At 39.0% G+C, this 11921-nt stretch overlaps 1 protein-coding gene across 1 annotated transcript in view; it reads left to right on the top strand.

Annotated features, from left to right (window-relative positions):
• The first annotated feature begins 305 nt into the window (after positions 1 to 305).
• Positions 306 to 11921, top strand: part of LOC109467608 (fibroblast growth factor receptor-like) — a 26438-nt gene continuing 14822 nt past the window's right edge. The window contains exons 1-4 of the transcript XR_002140093.1: positions 306 to 555; positions 6255 to 6468; positions 7437 to 7561; positions 7900 to 8082. The gene's annotated coding sequence lies outside the window, so the exon portion shown is untranslated. The remainder of the gene's footprint in view (positions 556 to 6254; positions 6469 to 7436; positions 7562 to 7899; positions 8083 to 11921) is intronic.

The raw sequence follows: 11921 nt of genomic DNA, 5'->3' as shown, positions 1-11921 counted from the left end.
GTAAGTTTGGAATAGTCCACTTTTGCGTGGGAGAGATGGACTGAAATATGCTGTATTTGCTCCAAAGCAAATGTCGGCCTTTCTAGTATGAACTGTGTTTGTGGCAATTTTCGGTATATGATTTAAGTTTCTGGGGTCCAGAAGATGCGAAAAATTGCAAATTATGTAAATGACGCCTAATTGGCATGGTTCATAAGGAAATTTGAAAATCACATTGGTATACACTACAGGACTTTTAGTCTGTAATCTATGTAATGTATGGGAAGTGGAACATTAATAGATAAAAATAATGCAAATGTACACATAATTGTATATCTATGATAAATGACAAAGGAAGGAAATCCAAACCTTTACATTGTTTTGATCCAGGCAGTACTGCAGGTCAATGCTGGGATCCCGGTGTGCCGGCCAATGGGAACAGGGATAACAACAGTAACTTTACATCAGGACAGACAGTCAGGTACACCTGTATGGACGGGTGTCAGCTGTGGGGGACTGCTAATATAACCTGCCAGCCGAACGGGACTTGGAGTGGTGCTACACCAACTTGTAGAGGTAATAAATAAAGAATAAAACTATTGACGTTAGGGTTAGAACTTCTGGTTTACGGTATACATACGGCATACACAGGTAACATTGATCATGTTTAAAGGGGCTTTTTTAATGGCTTAACCCCTTGAAGTTAGTACGGTATCCCCAGGATGACCAAAATAGCCCGGTCTGAATAAAGTTAACCCAATTCAAATCGTTACGGGAAAGGTCACCCAATGATCAGAGGTGCTTTTAAGGCCGACCCGGTTTAACTCCTAAACTACTTATAATCATCGCATGATCGTTAAATGTTCAGATGTTCGTCTAATGTGTGTCTGTCTGTCTGTCTGTCTGTGTGTTTCCATAACTTTGTGGTCAGCATAACTCCATAACGCCTTAATGGATTGTGATTACTAGTATATTTGGTATGCTGGTAAGTCTTAAGAAGACAAAGGTCAAGGTTTAATATGGGCCTCCTTGTGGATGACCTTGGTACTGCAGCAGAACTTCCGGTTTTTGTATCTTTTGTCCTGAACAAGCTATGGTCATGACTTTATGGTGACGGATAGCTTTTCCTGTCAGAAAAAAAGTGGTGTGAGTTTGGTCCTCCTAGCAGCTTGTTCTGGAACTGCAGGGGACTTGCAGGCGAAATCTTTAAAAGCCAATAAGTCCAGGTAGGAACAACGTATTTTCCTCATTTTTGGTGTGTAGGTAGCTGAGAGAGAGTGGTACATAACTAAATGCAAATTATGCAAATAAGGACATAATGTTGCATAATTAAGGAGGAAATTCTATATTAAGTGTTTTATATAATAGTGCTTCTATACATGTAATCTTTTTTATCTGTGGCAGGTGGAACATCAATACCAATTATGCAAATGATGACCTAATTTGCATAATTAATGTAAAAATTCTGTGACTCTTTATTGGTGAATGATGGTAGTTTTATACCTTGTGACATGTGCAAGTTACTTAAAGGTTAGTACAACTATGCATATATTATGTTAATGTAGTCATTTGCATAATTAATGTGGACATGTTGAAATGAAGTATGACAGAGGAGAGGAATCTTACACGAAAACTAGAAAGGCCGACATTTGCTTTGGGGCAAATACAGCGATGGCTTCACCATGTTATGCGACATGGCAAGGAAAAAATGAGAAACACAAGGGAAAACTATGCTTTACACTGATATAACTATAGTATGAAGTAACATATAACTAAGACAACAACAGGTGGATAGCTATTCCCTACATTATTGGTTAGGATTTTTAATTGCCTTCGACAGAAGGCTATAAAATCATTTTGGTACTGTTTGGCAGATTATGCACGATAAATTTTGAAGGCATCCCCTGGGGTTAATGATTTTTGGTAGGCAGGTTGTCTTAGGGATGGGCATGGGCAAGGCCAAAAATAGGCTTCGTGGGAGGTTCTAACGTGAATGGAGTTGACCTTTTGTGTTTGTGTTTTTCTTGTTAACAAGATAACTCATGAATCCTTAAATGGATGTTCAGGATTTTTAGCTGGCAAGTTGAGAATACGAAGGTCAAGTTCGGAAATGGGCCTCGTGGAAGGTTCCCATGTCATTTAATTTGACATTTTGTGTTGTTCGTTATTGTTGTTAGCAGGATAATTCGAGAATCTGCAAATGGATGTTTACGATTTTTTGTGAGCAAGTAACCGTCGACGATAGCAAGATCAAGTTCGGAAATGGACATCGTGGGAGGTTCGTACTTTACTGTAGTGGGCTTTTAGTGATTGTTGTTTAGTTTGTCAGTTTGTCAGTTGTGAAAAAGCAATGTTCTTGTTTTTTTATTGCGATTAGGTTAAGGGGATTAGATTGAGGGTTTCAAGTTAAGAGTCTCTAGTAGATTGTGGGTTAGTGCAATGGGACATTTTGTGTGAACAGGCAGGCGAAGTTTAAAAGCTTGCTCTGGTTGATTACTGGTAACTTACAGCGAGGGAGCTGTCAACAGTTGCTTAATCCGGAAAAATATTTCCCCCCTGAAGGGTTGTTTGTACAGCGAGGGAGCTGTCAACAGTAGCTTTGATATCATATTTATAATGGTTGTTTCAAAGTTAGAATCAAACTCTTGTCTCTCTAATCTAGATTTTTCATGGAGAGCTTTAAAGTGATTTACCCAGGTGCTCGCTGGTATGTCCTCTTGGTTTGTGGAATTAGTCTGTTTTAGTTCTTTAAGTAAGCTCCAAAAGGCTTATTGTCTTGAAGTTTTGGGAGCTCCATTAAACAGTTTCATGTTCCCTTTTCCGTTTTCTGATTAGTTTTTTGAATTCTTTTTTCTTTCCGAAGTAGCTGCCTCTTATGATTGGATTTTTGGGGTTGTTTAGTAAGAGATATCTTATATTTTTCAATTCTGTGCGTGCTTCATGGCAGGTCTTGTCGAACCATTTTTCATTTCTTTTTAATTATTTTGACTTCTTTTTGCCTCTGATTTGTAGAGACATCTTTCCTGCTGATACTAAAATATCTTGACATTCTCGTACATTTTCGTTTATCGTTAATATATGATATTACAAAATCCAAAATTACATCCCGTAAACATTACAGAACCTCGGACAATATATATCTTTTAAAGACCCTAATCTCTAAACATACCCAACCAGGAAAGCAGCTCTTTGCCTGCTTTGTAGACTTATCAAAGGCATTTGACTCCATCTGGCATGAGGGTCTACTTTTCAAACTTTTATCAGCGGGTATATCGGGAAGATTCTTCGACGTTTTAAATAATTAACAACTTAAACCAATACTGCAAAAATGGAAATTGTCAATCAATCTAAACAAAACAAAAATAATGATTTTCAACAAACTTTCCAACATTAAATTTTACTTTGGAAACCAAAATATTGAGATTCTATCTTCTTATAGTTATCTAGGAGTAATATTTACAACTGGCGGTAACTTTAACACTGCAATGAAAACTCCTTAAAAAGGCCTTACAAGCCCTCCTCAGTATACAATCAAGTCTAGGAGATAGTAATGCATCAGTATACTGTAAACTATTCGATGCATCGTTGTTCCCATATTAACATACGGTGCTGAAGTTTGGGGCAAGATTGGACTAAACGACAACTCTCCAATGGAACAAGCACATTTAAAATTCTGTAAGTCTCTCCTCGGCGTAAGAAAGAATGCCAGCAATCTTGCTGTAGCTGCAAGGGCAGAACTAGGAAAATACCCAATGTGGATCGAAGTGTATACTAAAATTTATACATATTATAAAATATTAGTTAAAGAAATACCAAAAGAGAGCTTACTATACGAAAGTAGAATACTCGAGGAGTCAGGTTTTGCCTACCTTTTGCTCCAAAAAGACCGAAAGACATCATCTGCTCAATCTGAACTAAAACAAAGACTAAAAGACAATTTTATGCAATATTTCTACTCAGAAATAAACTCCGAATATAGCAAAAACTGGAAGACAAGGAAATAAGTTAAGAGCTTACAAAACAATTAAGCTTTCATTTGAAAAAGAACAATATTTAGATGTGCAAAAGTTTAGTCATCGTCGAGCATTGACAAAATTAAGGATTAGCGATCACCAATTACAGATCGAAATTGGTAGGTATAACCAGACTCCCGCAAATAACAGAATTTGCACTTTATGTAACAGTAACTGTGTAGAGGATGAGGCACACTTTGTCTTAGAATGCCCGTTATACACTGATATGCGGAAATCCTTTATCAATTCCTTAGAGTTAAAGAAGAAATATACATACTTGTCAAAATCAGAACGGCTCAAATATATCATGACATCTAAGCACTACGATGTAAATGAAAAGCTATGCAAATTTGTTCATACATGTTTCAAAAAAAGAGAGGAGATCCTGTAGATAGATCCTGTAGTTAGAGACGTAGCACAGAAGTGTAACACTTGTTTCTTCTGTTCCTGTACCTATAGTTATAGCACAGAAGTATAACACTTGTTTCTTTTATACATGTACCTATAGTTATAACACAGAAGTGTATCTTGATCTTGATCTTGATCTTGTACTGCACAACGCCCCTCAGTTGGGGCCAAACGTGCAGGGGGAGTGCGCTGCGCTATTGCTGTCTTAGATGTTGAAGAACAGCCTCCTTGAACTTCTTGGGTTCTGCTGTATCAGTGATTGCTTGTGGTAGACTGTTCCAGTCTCTCACAGTTTGTGGAAAGTATGAATATTTGTAACAATCCTTGTTGTATGTTAATGGATTGTATGCGTTGGAATTAAGGTGACGCGATTGGCGCGGGAGGGGCGATAGCAGAGTTTCGACCGGTAGTGATGTTTCGAAGTGTCGTGCTTTTTGTAAAAGTGTAAGTCTATTTACTGTTCGTCTGTTCTTTAATGTATCCCACCCTAGGTCTGTAACCAATTTGGTAGTGCTAGTGTATGTGTCATAAGTATTTGTGACGAATCTGGCTGCTCTTTTTTGTACTGATTCGAGCTTCGAGATGTGTTCTTTGTAGTGCGGGTCCCAAGCGGCACTAGCATATTCTAAGTGGGGTCTGACTAGGCTTATATAAGCATTCTGCTTAACTGGTTTGGGACAGTTGTAAAGATTACGTTTGATAAAGCCTAGCGACTTATATGCTTTAGAAGTGGTGTAGTTAATGTGCTGTGACCAAGAGAGTTGGTTGTTTAGAGTAACTCCAAGGTATTTGTGGTTCTTAGTTTCAGCTAGTGTGTGGCTCCCTAGTTTGTAATCAAATATTCTAGTTTTACGTTTGTGGGTATAGCGCATGACATGGCATTTGTCGGGATGTAATTCCATCTGCCAGTTGCGTTGCCATGCGTCTAGTGTGTTTATATTGTCCTGTAAGAGGGCGTGGTCGTTAGCATTATTTATCTCTCTGTAAATAATACAATGATCAGCAAATAGCCTGATATTAGAGTTGAGGTTGTCAGCCAAATCATTTATGTATATCAGGAACAATAGGGGTCCTAAAATAGTACCCTGAGGTACTCCAGAAGCTACTTCTGTCCAGTCAGAGTGTTCCCTCCCAACTACAACCCTTTGTTTACGTTTTTTTTAGAAAGTTGGAGATCCATTGGAGGAGCTTGCCTCTGATACCGTAATTTTGTAGTTTTACAAGTAGACGGTTATGGGGTACCTTGTCAAATGCTTTAGCGAAATCGGTTATTACCATATCAGTTTGTGATTTGGAATCCAAGGAAAGGGCTAAATCATTTGTCGTTTGGATAAGTTGGGTCTCGCACGAACGCTTCTTTCTAAAGCCATGTTGTTTTTCCGATAAAATATCATGTTTGTCAAAATGGTCCATTATTTGAGAGTGGATAATATGCTCCATAACCTTACTACAAACACAGGTAAGTGAAACGGGACGATAGTTAGAAGGATCTGTTCTATCGCCTTTTTTGTAGAGGGGGGTAATGTTGGCATGTAGCCATGGAGACGGGATTTCACCTGATTCCAGCGATTTCTGGCAAATGATGGTTAAAGCCGGGGCAATCTCTGCGGCTGCTTTTTTGAGAATTCTTGCTGGTAGGCCATCAGGTCCACTAGCTTTGTGTGGATTTAGCTCTTTCAGGAGCTTAATAACTCCATTGACATTTAATACTTGTTTCTTCTATACGTGTACCTGTAGTTCTCCAACTTAGTGCATTTGGCCCATGTGGGGCGTGAATATGCAATAAAGTTCATTGTCATTCATTGTCATTGTCATTGTTACCTGCAGCTGATGATGTTATTTCTCATTCGTCAGTATGTGGAGGTGACCTGACGGCTCCTTCTGAAGGCCCTGTGACGTTACTCAACTATCCCGGTAACTATGGCGACAATGAAAACTGCGAGTGGACGATCACTGTACCAGAAGGAAGAATCATTCGCCTCACGTTTGACAGTTTCAACACTCAGAACGGTTATGACGTTCTCACCATCTACGATGGAGCCAGTGATAATGCTGCAGAGATAGAAATGTAATCATTATTATTTATTTGTTTCAGACACCCACTGGCCCGCCATAATTAGACATGCACTAGAGGAAAACCTATGTACATACAAAACACACACATAAAAATGAAGTCTTATTTAAACAGACGCTGCGGAGGTTTGTGAAGTATGAGTTGCGATAGAAGGAAACCGACTTTTAAAAAGTACAGACTGAGCACTATTGTTAGAATGAATGAATGAACTTTATTGCTCGACAGTTGTACAATAGACTTATTGTATTGCTCACATTGTTATTGTTGCCACCATTGTACAGTAAGAAATACAATAAGGCTATTCTAAGCAACTACTACAGAAAAACATTTGAACTTAAACTTGGTATTGACAAGATATGCGTTACGCGTTTTACAGTACTTTCTCTATTTTGTACGACACCACATATATGTATGGGGTCGGGGGTATGACTTCAGTACATTCAAAATATCCGTGTTTGTCTTTGGGAAAAGTTTACTAGCTTTGCATGTGTTTCGTTAATTTTGTTTATCTGTAGTATAGGCAAACAAGTCATTAAAAATAGTATTCATCTTCAACAGTTTCTTGACATGAGGGATATTGTCTCTGGTTACCTGGTATATTATTATAACCACCTTTTTTCCATTTCCAGCTTGTGCGAACTGATTCTTAATTTGGTAATGTTAACTATAAAGGCCTTGTGCCATCTGACAACAAAGGTATCAGTCAGGTTAAAAACAAACATCTCACTGGAACTACAACTTCTAAGCAGATCGGAAAAACATAAACGACCCGTGATAAGGACTTAAGTTACACATTTTATGTTCCTTGAATCTACACAAAATAATAATGATGACCAATCAACACGGAATATTCAAGCCACTCTAAACGCTCTGAATAACAAACAACATTCCCGAAGCTTGGAATATTACAATAGTTTGTGCGTCAAATAGTAATTGCCCTTATTTTTTTTTATAATGCCTAGGTTAACCGGTGACCAATGGCACATTACCCCCATCATCAGCACAGCTAACACGATGTTCCTGAGGTTTACATCTGATGAGCGTTTCAGCCGTCAGCACCGTGAGGGGTTCCAGTTCTCCTACACAAGTAAGATCTTTGGCTACACTTCTCAAATTGACAAGGTCAATGATATCATTTTGTATGCTGGTTAATATGAACTGTGTTTGTGGCAATTTTGGGGTCCAGAAGATGCGAAAAATTATGTAAAGGATGCAAATTATGTAAATGACGCTTAATTGACATGGTTAATAATAAAATTTGAAAATCACATTGGTATACACTATAGGACTTCTAGTCTGTAATCTGTGCAATGTATGGGAAGTGGAACATTAATATATAAAAATAATGCAAATGTACACAAAATTGTAGATCTATAATAAATGACAAAGGAAGGAAATCCAAACCTTTACATTGTTTTGTTCCAGGCAGAACTGCAGGTCAATGCTGGGATCCCGGTGTGCCGGCCAATGGGAACAGGGATAACAACAGTAACTTTACATCAGGACAGACAGTCAGGTACACCTGTATGGACGGGTATCAGCTGTGGGGGACTGCTAATATAACCTGCCAGCCGAACGGAACTTGGAGTGGTGCTACACCAACTTGTGGTAATGAATTAAGAACTAGAGTTCCGTGATCTCACACGTTCGCCAAATGATGTTAATCTTTATGGCTGACAAATATAGATGTAGATTATTCCCCCTGATTGTGCAAATAGGATCCTCATTTCCATGAATTGTATTAGTCTTCATCATATTCTCAACCAAAAGTCTTATGTAAACAAAGTGTCATTCTACCATTTCTTTATAAATTATGCAAATAAGTTCCTGATAATACATTATGTTTAATGATGTTTACCTTCACTGAACTTTCACATACCACAAGTATGAAATTCCAGGTAGTTATTACAGAATTATAACATTTTCTCATTATTTATGCAAATCAAGTCCTCATTTACATATTCAATATCTGCCTTTGTTTCTCTCCTTCTCAATTACCAATGTCACAAGCTTCAATACTCCTATCATGGAATGCAGCTGATTTAAAGAATCTCCTCATAAAATATGCAAATCACATCCATATTTGCATAATTGTCACAAATATATCAAGCATCGCGTAAGCTATCTACATACCAAAAATCATGAGGATCCGTCAACCGGTTCTTGAGTTATGCTCTTTTGAATATCTTAAAACAGATAGCGCTGCAGATCCAGAGTAAGCCGCTAGGGGGCCCAAACTCATGTCACTTTTTCCCTAGCACAAGAGCTACCTATCATCTAAATATCGTCACCCTAGCATGTCTAGATCATGAGATATCAAAACCGGACGTTCAGCTACAGTACCATAACAAGCCGCCAGGGGACCCAAAATTTAATCAGTTCGAGCTCTCATCAAGACTACCAAATATCATGATGATCCAATTAAGGTCGCAGTACACAGTATTTATGGGCGAACCCCATAGTCAAAAGTAGTCCGGCAGAAAGTAGTGCTGCACAATACTAGAGAAAGGGGTAGAGATTCTTGTGTGTACGCCAGCGAGGCGGATACTGCGGTGAATGGTAGTGGAATACGTCAGGTTTGAGACTGTAAAAGTTTAATTTTCATGTTCGTTCGGTTAGCGTAGATTCGCGCCTTGATACTGTCACTGCCTAGTGCAGTGCGTTTGCTGCAATTCCGTGACCTTCCGCATAGCGCTTTTAAAAGGTTGCGTCACGAGTGAACGTGCCGACAAACTCTAGCCCCTTTTCACACATTTTGTACATTATACCTTGAACTCAAACATATTCAACTCCTGTAAGTTACTTTTGCACTCTACTATATTTTTCACCGCGTCGAAGTAGGTCACATCTGGGTTCTTAAGAGGGTCTGCATGGGGGGTCCTGGCAACGGTTAACGGTAAATTCAGCAGGGCCGATAACGCTTAACGGTAAATTCTGAACGGTCGGCAACGCTTAACGGTAAATTGACTGGCATTTTTATTCGAGATGCACTAGATTTGGTATCTGAATTTTTGCGAAAGTGATTGACAAAATTAGGTATAACATGTATTAAAAAATGAACTATGCATTAAAGGTTAAAGGTATTTCACACTATATTGTTCCCCGTGTTTCCCACCTTCCCTGTCCCCCGAGTGCGTCCACAAATGAATGTGACTCCGAGTCAGCGCGGCCAGCGGTCCAGGCAGCTTGAATTTTTTTTTCGCCTGCCAAGGTTCATCATCCGCAATCTAGGGGGGGGGTGTCCGGTGTATGCTCCCACGAAACTTTTTGATTTTCGAGCCTTCAAAAACACAATTTCCCGCATTTTGAGAGGAAAATCATGGTGTCGGTGGTCCTTTGGATGTTTTCCTTTTTTTTGCTAATTTTTGTTTGTCTGTCAAGGTTGACGGATTGGCTTTAAAACGCCGCAAAGTTCCGGTAATTGACGGAAAACTGGTGCTGGCTAGAAGGAGACCGAGCGCTGAAGGCGAATTTAGGGGGGTCCGGGGGCATTCTCCCCCGGGAAATTTTGTATTTTTAAACCCTCAATGATGCATTTTCCTGAATTTTGAGAGGCATTTTGAGGTTTAGGCGTAACGAAGAATTATTCATTAACGCTTAACGCTGAATTTACGATGACAAATAACGCTTTACGTAGAATTAAAACGACGGATAACGCTTCACGATGAATATACCAATAACGCTTAACGTTGAATTAGAGCGGGTCGGCAACGATTAACGGTAAATTAAAATAGCCCATAACGGTTCACGGAAAAGGGCATGCAGGCCCTCTTCTTAACTATAGAAATGCCCATAGGCCGGAAACTGTGTACTGCTACCTTAAGCTTTCTCGAGTTATGCTGCTGACAGACACACACACACACACACACACACACACACACACATTCAGACATACACACGACCAGGAAAACATAACCTTCTCCAATTCTTGGCGAAGGTAATAAAACTATTATATATTGACGTTAGGGTTAGAACTTCTGGTTTACGGTATACATGCGTACACATGTAACATTGATCATCATGTTCAAAGTATTTTTAATGACTTAACAACTTGAAGGTTTAGTAGTACGGTATCCCCAGGATGACCAAAATAGCCCGTTCTGAAGAAAGTTAACCCAATTCCAATCGTTACGGGAAAGGTCACCCAATGATCAGAGGTGCTTTTAAGGCCGGCCCTCTTTCACTCCTAAACTACTTATAATCATCGCGTGATCACTAAATATTCAGATGATCGTCTAATAGCAAAAATACGGCCGTAACCGTCTTATGTAATTGTACAACGTACAATGGGACCGCATTTTAGATGCCATATTACTGTGTAGACATAAGAAGAATACTTTGCGTTCCTATAAGCAATGGCACCTGTGCTATGCAGTGTGAACCAGTCAGAACATGGACGAAAGGCGACCAAGTTTCGTTGAAATCTCTGTACTTGACTAGGTAAGCAGCTGTTTTTTGTTTGAAAGGAACCTAGTCCGCGCGATACGCATCGTACGTTATTACTTTTGATCTTGGCAAGACTAGGTCACGCAAAGGACGGCGGGAACAAACCATTGTTCTTCACAGTTAGTTCGATCGCATTCGCGAACCCGCTAATCGAATGAGTAGAACCGTCGTCAGAGAGCTAACTCTGAACTTCCCCCTGAACTTCCGAAAAATTGTCTTCACTTAATAATTGCATATCAATCAATAGTTTGTGCTTATAAACCTGCATTTCTCCTCTGGTCTCTCAGTCACTGACGAAAGATAGTGGATACTAGCTGTAACGTCTGACCGTTTCCAAAATCATATCAAGTTGCTTGAGTAACTTAATTATGCAAATGAAGGCTACATTTGCATGATTAAGTAGGAAATTCTGTAATTACAGTGCTTTACAGTGTAATACTTTCGTACATGTGATGTATGTAATCTTTGGCAGGTGAAACATCAACAGATACCAATTATGCAAATAATGACCTAATTTGCATAATCAAAGTGAAAAGTTTACGATTTTTACGTGTCGTACTTAACCCTATCTAGACCGGGCTTTTTTGGGCTTCGTGGGACCGGGGGGGGGGGGGCTCATTCGGCCCCCCCCTCAGAACTCGCGAACGGTATATCGTATGACCACCAAATTTTCAGAGGATGGTGTACTATTAAAAATTTATCATAAGTACAATTTTAATGTCGTTATGACGTAATATGACGTCATTATGACGTCATTAATGTGATTTTATTGGCCAAAAGCGTATAGATAGGTTATTCCCTAAAACTCAATGGTATACAATGTGACTTTAACAAAAAGTAGTTCAGAAAAGAATATTAGGGTGTACTATGACTCATGTTGCCCATAGCAACACCAGTGACGTCATAAAATGACGTCATGCATATTAAAGCTATCCGCCATCTTGAATTATAAAACACGAATTCTGAAAATAGTTTTTTTCCAAGATAAAGGCTAAAATACA

This window comes from Branchiostoma belcheri, unplaced genomic scaffold (assembly GCF_001625305.1).
Source record: "Branchiostoma belcheri isolate BF01 breed outbred unplaced genomic scaffold, Haploidv18h27 scaffold183, whole genome shotgun sequence".
NCBI lineage: Eukaryota > Metazoa > Chordata > Leptocardii > Amphioxiformes > Branchiostomatidae > Branchiostoma > Branchiostoma belcheri.
Note: the sequence above shows the minus strand (reverse complement) of the source record. Positions and strands in the feature narration are given on the sequence as shown.